This window comes from Talpa occidentalis, unplaced genomic scaffold, assembly GCF_014898055.3.
Source record: "Talpa occidentalis isolate TD23 unplaced genomic scaffold, MPIMG_talOcc4v2.1 talOcc4.16, whole genome shotgun sequence".
Taxonomy (NCBI): domain Eukaryota; kingdom Metazoa; phylum Chordata; class Mammalia; order Eulipotyphla; family Talpidae; genus Talpa; species Talpa occidentalis.
Window position 1 is genome coordinate 64892731 of NW_023601653.1, and position 9193 is coordinate 64901923.

The window sequence follows — 9193 nt, forward strand, 5'->3', positions numbered from 1 at the left end:
AAACAAACAAACAAACAAATAAATAAATCTTAAAAAAAAAATAAATGACATTTCAAAGTCTTTGAATTGTCAATATTGTTTAGGATTTCAAGAAGTTAATGTCACATATTCTATACAGTAAATATTCCTCAAAATTTTAATGATTTCTTAGAACTCTACACAGTTTTGTGAAAATTTTCATTTTAACCTATCATTATTTAACCTATCATTAACCTATCATTATTTAACCTATAATTCATTTTAACCTATCATTATCAATAATGATAATTTTGAGTAGGAAATTAATAAATATTCTAACACAAATATTACATACTATAGAATGTCAGTCTAATTATCAATAGATACAAAAATTGTACAAGTCAGCACATCGTTTTCTAATTAACACTTTAAGACAGTTATTCTGATAGTTTCAAAATGTTTTGTACAATGATAACTTTAAATTAGTGTGCATGTTATTATTTGTAGACCTTATGCCATTGATATTTGATCTTCTAGTCCCCCAACCATTAGAATTGTGTGAAAAATAAAATAGCATTTTTAAAAATTATTTTGTATGAAACGACATATTTTTTAGCTCTAAGGAAATTTTAATCTGATTGCCCATTATTCAGCTGCAATGTGAGTTTATTACTCTGCATGCTCTGCCTGCATGACTACACTAGAGAGAACTGGTCTTCATGCACAGTGTTTATTTAGTAAGGACTTGCTTGCAGCTATCGGAGAGCACCGTCTGTGACAGTACTCAGCTTCAAGGATGAATGACCAAACAGAGAACTACCCAGAAGTGAATCTGGACCCAAGAGGACAGCAAATGAAAGGTAAGGGCACAGGAAGCTCCACTTCATCAACAGAATAGCAAATAACCTCTGTGGAATGGCATCTTCAAATACTTCTCAGGACCTTCTAGGGAATGACAAGTACTATTGTGCAGATATAAAACATCTAATAGACACACATGTAACTATTCTGGGCTGTTAGATGGGGTGTTGGTGTGTGGAAAGAGTAGGGAATAAGATCACACAGTTTTCCCCTGTGAGAGTTGGAGCTTAAAATAGGACTATGTCATTCTAATCTGAAATGTGAGGACTAATTTTATTCCTTCATTGTTGGAGCTGGAGCCTTTGACAGCATCTCATAGAGCATTATGTTTATTGAAAACACAGCATATATTCTAGGGGCAAGATTACAAGATTACAATGGGAGATGTGGACTTAGGATCCAACCTTATATACATGACTCCTTGTGCAGGCGGGTTTTCATGTCTGTAAACTCAACATTTGTCTCCAGTTTTCTCAGAGTTTCCATTTCTCTCCCTGCAGACTGGCCATTGCCTCCATGGCAGATTGCTGCTGAGGTCCTGGGGATCCTCTGCCTGGTCTTTGTGTCCACTGTAGTAAAAACCATAGTTCTTATTCCTAGAAAGAAAATTTGAAAGATGATAAGTGACAAAGTTTACACTTGATGGTTACCAGTGCTTTTAAAAAGTTCAGACATTAAGGGGAACATTTATTTATTTATTTATTTATTTAATACTTTTTTTTTTTAATAGAGGCATGCTTTATTTATTTATTTGTTTGTTTTGTTTATACATGCACTGGGTACAGTCAGAAGCGCGGGAGGGTGAGAGAATTCACCAGAGCCAGAGCGGGGAGCAGAGCAGGCAGAACGACTGAAGTACACTGCTGAGGGGAGCAGCGGGCGGCAGGAGAGGTCTGCGCGCCATGTAGGACCCTCCTCCGGTGGCCGGGGAGCAGCCGGGTATTGAACCGGTGCCTCAGAGGCCGCGGGCAGCTTCGCAGCCCAGCGCTCAACCACTGCGCCACCGGGGAGGCCCGGAAAATTTATTTTTAATGTATGGTTTTAATTAAGTGTTGAATGGTTGTTCTGAATTTGTCCAAGTGTAAATATGCAGAATGATTATGGAGAGGATTTTATAGATTCATATAGTAAGATCAGTGACATGCTTCAGGAAACTGAAAGAGCCAACTGGGAACTATTAATTTTTTTTTGAAAATCGGTAACAACATACTGTAGGAGATGGTGAAATTTGACTCTATCTTTTTGTGATATTTTCACCCAAAGCTTTATTCTTTTATTAATTTATTCTTTATTAATAAATAATGTCTTTATTAATTTTTTATTAATAAAGAATATATTGTTTATATATTTTATTAATAAAGAATGTTTATTCTTTATTAATTAAGCTTTATTATTTTATTAATTAATCAACTTTATTAGATTATTGCTATGACCCTGCCAGCATATATTTCTAACTTATAAATATTATACTGATTAGTATTTACTTACAATACTATTAACAATATAAAGATTATATTATTTTTTCTAGCCACTAATGAAGATCCAGAAAAGAATGATTCCTCCATAGTAATAAACAGCCAGGAATTTACACAATGATTTCAAAATTCTGATGTTAGCACAGTTTATATTATGTATATATGTTAGACTAGGTAATAATGATAACAAATTTTCTGTTAGAACATATATTATAAAATCAAGTAATAAGTGTTCATGAATAACAATAATAGGAAGGGTTCATCATACCCAACAACAGGAAGAAAATTCACTGAGAACCCCCACATCCATGTGTCCAATTGTTTCTTGTCCTACTGCCATTATATGTATAAACAATTTTACTATTAAAAATTGACCTTATTTATTCTTTGTCAGGACATATACAGTGGATAATTTTTGTGTGAATTTGATTCATATGAACACATAAATTATAGCGTGAGAAGCTGCCCTTTCTCTGTGAGTGTGTGTTGCATGCACCAGCTGTGAGGTGTGTGCATGTGTTAGATACATGATTATTCCTATCTCGGTGTGCATATGATATGGCTTATTTTATTTTATTTTATTTTAAAGATTTATTTATTTATTTATACAAGCACTGGGTACAGTCAGAAGTGCGGGAGGGTGAGAGAATTCACCAGAGCCAGAGCGGGGAGCAGAGCAGGCAGAAGGACCGAAGTACACTGCTGAGGGGAGCAGTGGGCGGCAGGAGAGGTCTGCGCGCCATGCGGGGACCCCCCCACCCCAGGTGGCCAGGGATCGAACCGGTGCTGCAGAGGTTGCCGGCAGCTTCGTAGCCCAGCGCTCAACCGCTGCGCCACCAGGGGAGGCCCGATATGACTTATTTTATTAATCCAAATAGTTTTAGGTAATAATTCATAATCTCTCTTCAGCATTGCATTGTGGCCCTTGTCCAAAGGGGTGGATTAGGTACTCTGACGATTGCTATTACTTTAGTGCTGAAAAAAAAAAAAACCTGGAAGGAGAGCATAACAGCCTGTCAGAGTAAGTCTCAGCTTCTCTACATAGAATCTGAGGAAGACATAGTAAGAATTTCATTGTTCCAACCTCTTTGATGAAGACTTATCCCCGTCAATTTTATATATGTAGAATTCATACATATTTTTGTACAAATTTGGAGTTTATTTTAAAGTTCATGTAGCATTCCATTGTTTGAATTTGTGGATTTTACTAAAATCTTTGACATGTTCATGCACACTTGAGAAACCCAGTTCTTGACTTTCTTAGAGAACCATATTTCCAATATATATTTATATATATATATATATGTAATGTATATGTGTGTGTATATATTAAATAAAGATTGCTTTTTCATACACATCAAGAAAGGTGAACATATTGTCATTGGGCAGATTAATCACCAAGTGAATGAAAATTGTGTCTGCAGAGCAGATCCTGAGTAGAAGTCCCAGCCCCCACTGCACCCCAGACACCCTGTCTGCTCTCTCCTCCCTCCTGCTGTCTGGTTATTTAACCACTGATTTTCCTTTTAATTTCATAGGTCACTTTTCTTGTTTATGAACTGAAATGCAATCATGCGGTACATACTTTTCTTCCTGTCATGTCACTCCCCTATAATTCCTTGGTAATTCATCTGTATATTTAATTTATCTACTGTTTGATAAATTCCACTGCAGAATTTCATGATATAACATGTTAAAGTCCATTCTGTTTAATGTCTCAGGTGTGGTATTGAGTGTCATCTGCTCAGAGATAAAGAAACTCCCTGCGTTCAGTATTTTCAGTCATAAGATCTCCTTGGTTGTCTGGTCTCCCCCCAAAACAGCCCTGCTCACGTGTCCCTCTGTGGTGGGAGGTGAAGCTGACTACTGTCATGTCCTGAGGCATTGCCCTTGTCAGGGTGCCCTGCTATTGCTGCACAGGACCTCTACCTTAGGGCGGAATGGCTGCCCTGAGCCTCCTTCTGTTGTAGGTTGGTGCTGACAGGCCATAAGCCTAGGTCAGAATTTTCCTTGTTCACATGACAACAAGAGTGACCTTCCTAAGTATAACTGTTTAGGAGCTTATGTTATGTAATGATGACGTGCTGGTGAGAGTTTGTGACTTCATGAAGATAGTTTACAGCACAATGTGTGTATGTGGTGTGAGATCAGAATCTGTTTCTTCCTTCTGAAAATGTAGGATCTTGTGAAAGAATAAATTCTTTTTTTTTTAAATGAAGGCTTTCATCATTCCTATGTAAGTGAAAATTCTTTATGTTTGAATAGAAAGTTATGAAATCCATATGGGTTTTATCATGGATTGGGGTCTAACTCAATGGCAGTGATCAGCCAAAGATGATTATAAATGGGTCAGCTTCCCAACTGAGTAAGTTTTATTTAAATAATGTTATAGTAGAATTACAAAATGCTATTTTTCCTGGATTTTCACCACCATTATAGAATGTAGAGAAGAAAATTATGAAAAAGAATATAACAAGAATGATATTATTGCTTTTTATTTAAATTATAGACATGAAGAATGGTGTTGAATGTTAATGGAATCTTGATAAATATTGAAGAAAGGACAGCTCAGTTGTCTAAACTTCAGGTCTTACAAATATTCCATGAAAGTTGTCTTCAATCATTTTCAAAATATGCTTATATTGTAATTAAAAGAAATGCTATTGTTTCTTGGTTTGCTGCAACATTATATAACAACAGAATTGTGTCTTTTTCTGTATTACAGGATGCGAAAACCAACACCTGCTAAGTATCACTGTGTTATGCACAATCTGACTATTATGCAGAGAATTGTGATAATCCAAATATGTATTATTGTAAGCATAAACCTTAAACTAAAAAAAAAAGTAGTTTGGATTTATTTGAGTAGCTTTCCATTTCAAGAAATAAGTCTTATTGATTTTGTTTCTTGGTCTAATGACATTTTTTCAACATAAATATTAAAATACACTATATTCAGCAAAAAGTACAGGTAACATAATTTTTGTGCCTGACATTTGTTGTACAAAATTTCATTTTCGGCATTCAACCTTCAAAAAATCATTTGTTGTGTGAGTCCATTTATACATAATGGCAAATTCACTTTCATACAGAAAATGGATTGGGGGCTGTCAGGGACTAAGGGGAGGTGGCATGAGGAACTGACCACTGATTGGTTCTCTGTTTTGTTTTGAAATGATGTAACTTTTTTTCAGTGCTATGTGTAGTGAGGTTTCAAACTGTGAATATGCTAAATGTGTTTGATATATTCACTTTAAATGGCTGAATTTTATGCTTTATAAATTATATCTCAATAATGCTGTTTATTAAAAATCCTGTGATGATGTTTGAGAATATTTAATCTTAAAATAATTTTAGGTCTTCCCAGTGGCACAAGTGGTTAAGATGCAATCTGCGAATTATCCGCAGCCACTACAGCACGATTTAGATCCTGGCCAGGGAGTTACGTGCATGGTGCAGCAGACCTCTCCTGACTCGCTTGCTGCTCCCCTCAGCAGTGTATTTTCAGTCAGTCTGCCTTTTCTGCTTCCCACTCTGTGTCTGGTGAAACCTCTCACCCCCTGCACCTCTGACATACATCCCAGTTATTCTATGCAAAATAAATAAATAAAAAAAGGGATGCTCACACATTTAAAAAAAAAAAACAAAAACAAAGATATCTTTTTTTTAAAGATTTATTTAGTTATACAGGAACCGGGGTACAGGTCAGAGATGCGGGAGGGTAAAAGGAACAGAACAGGCAGCCCGATGAAATACACTGCTGAGGGGAGCAGCGGGCGTGACAGGAGAGGTCTGCTTTGCCATGTGGGACCCTCGCTGGCCTGCCGGGATCGAACCAGAGCTGTAGAGGCTGCGGACAGCTTCATAGAGCTGTGCTCAACTGTCTGCGCCACCAGGGGAAGCCCTAAAGAAAAGAAATCTTAATTTAAAATCACCATATTCATTACTGCATATTTACAAATTATACAATTATATTTATAATTTGAAAGCTTATCATCAGAATTATATCTACTCAATTCATTCAGATTAATTACATATTTTTTTAATTTCTATCCTTTCTGCATATAAAAGTTATCAGGTGGAATATTGTTTCATTTTTAGGAGATTTTTATATATTTTTAAATTTTTAATATTTTTTATCTGTTTGTATAGGACAGTGGGGTATAGGGCAGAGGTACAAGTGGTGAGAGGATTCACCAGAGACAGAGTGGGGAGCAGAACAGGCAGATCTACTGAAACTCACTGCTGAGGGAAGCAGCAGGGAGACAGGAGAGGTCTGCTGCCCCATGTGGTTCAGCTCCCTGGCTGGGGATGAAACTCAGGCTGCAGTTGTGATAGTGTGATGGCTCTGAGGCTTAACCTGAAAAGGGCATTTTTTGCTTCTTATTGAGTTCCCATTCAGCCACTTTTCTTAAGTCACTATATAGTCTCACAATTAGAAAGTCACACATTATATATGCATACATATGTTTGTACATATACGTAAACACACACACATAACCCTGTATGACTCTTTCTATATATATCATAAAGCATAAATTATAGTTACTTTTATTATTTCGAGTAATTTTTGAGTCTTTATAGTCTTTGACCATAGACTTCATCCTCACCACCACTTGCTGTTTCTGATCTTTCTGTAATAGAGCTCTCACAGGTATGAGGTGGTATTTCCTTGTGGTCTTGGTTTGCATTTTTGTGATAATGATCATTTTGTCATACGCCTTCAACCTGTGTTTTAAAAGTCTATTTTTTTTTCTGCTCTCCCCAATTTTTGGTTCAGTGAGATTTTTGAAAGTTACCTTTGTAATTCCCTTACATAGGTTTTAATTACCCTTCCCTTAGGTTTTTATCATTTACAACAAATATTCCTATTAAAACACAATTACAATTGGAGAATGAATGAATGAATGGTGGTAAAATTTCAGTCACTGGAATGATTATATGGATTAATATGGTTTTTTAATCAGTGGGAATCTAAATAGCTTATTTATAAAGAATAAAATTGAATGAAGCGATTTTCAGACTAGGGAAGAGATGTTGAGAATTTAAGTTTAGGTATTGATCTTTGTTATAGTTATAGAAATTTGAAAATGTAGTGATTTGGTGGAATAATTAGTGACAAATACCATTCAACACCTTTGATAACAGAATAACGATATTAATTTTCCATTATAATATAAACGATATAATAAGGGCATGAGGGGAAAGTAAATTTATGAATATTGCTTGATAGTAGAATTTAAACATCTAAGATAGTCTTAACAAGGCCTAAGTTTTCATCATTTATGATTGCTATGGAAACAGGTTACAAGAATGGATGTTCAAGTCCTTTGTTCCCTGATATATACCAGAGGGGTTTGAAAATGGAAAAGGTCAATGACACACTGTAAACCTGTGATCTCTTATAGTCCGCAGGTGTGTGATAAGGTGAACTGTCTTCAAAATAGCCCAAGTGTAACAATTTCCTGTTCAAGCTGCAGTGACACATTCATGAGAAATCTACTTTTTCCACTCTTGCTTCACTCTGAAACTTCACAGGGCAGTTCTAAACAGAGCAGATATTGTTTGTGATCACATCTGAGAACAACAAGTGCTGGTGAGGAGGTGGAGAAGAGGGAACCCTCTTGCACTGCTGGTAGGATGCTCTGTGGGCCAGTCACTGTGAAAATCAGTATGGAGGTGTCTCCTCCTTCACTCAAAGATGCACAACTTCCTTGCCAACAGAAGGTATGTGTTGCTCCTCTCCTCTCTCTCTGCTGGTCTGTGCCTTTTAGTGGAAATTTATGAAAGTTAGAAATGAGGCAATTGATATATAATTTAAATGCAGTCAACTCAAAGAGAACATTGGTATCTTTATTTGAATAATTCAGGTAAAACACAAGAAGAAAATGAAATATTGTGAGGATTTCTCAAAATATTTGAATTCTTTCCAGTGGAGAATTAGTCAAGTTTATAATATCCATGCATAATTAGATTTGTAAACCAATGCAATTTAACTTGAAATTTCACCAGATTATGACAAAAAAGAGTTTATTTTGGAATTCATAATCAATAGAGATATATTCTATTTTTTTTGTATTTAGATCAATCTTTAAAATTAGAATCCTACTTGAATTCACTCTATCATGAACTTCTAAATTCCTCATCTACATACTTTAAACCCATATAAAAATTTTTAATGTTAATAGAAATCAAGATGAGATATCTTCCTAAAATGCTATTTTGAATTTAAAAGTATTAAAAAATGCTTAAAAATTAACAAAGCATTGTACAAGAAATACCACACTAATAAAACAAACTCCTGTCTAATAAATTAGGTTCCATGGTATAAATGTTATGAAATGGGAAAACCATGGTGGTTGCATCAAAATAATAATGAAAATAAGGAATGTATTATTGAAAGCTTACAAAGGTCAGGCTGAGTATGATGTTTTGCATGCATTATATCTTAGATATTCCTAGTTCCAATTTAGATTAGTAAACTAAAACTAATTTGAAAGACTATATAACTTTTTATTTTTCCTTTTTATTGAGTTAAAATTAGAGCATGATACTTATTATCAAAGTCAGAATTTCTAGATCTCACTCATCACAGTATATTGACTGAACTACTAAAATTATGATTTTTTTCTTGATTTCAATTACTTGTACAACTAAGGCAACATTCATTAACTGGAATAGTTATAGGATCTTTCTGGAAGTTTTAACCAGTAATGTTGTTCCAATAATTAATGAACCAATATGTACATATCATATTATGTTCTTTAACTATTAAATCAATTACCAAATTCTTGTATTACTTAAAATTATGTATTTTTAAAATTTGTTTTGTTTTCATTATTGTTTAGGTTTTGGACAAGCTTAGCATGATGTTAACAAAAGTTCTTTAAAATTTTAAA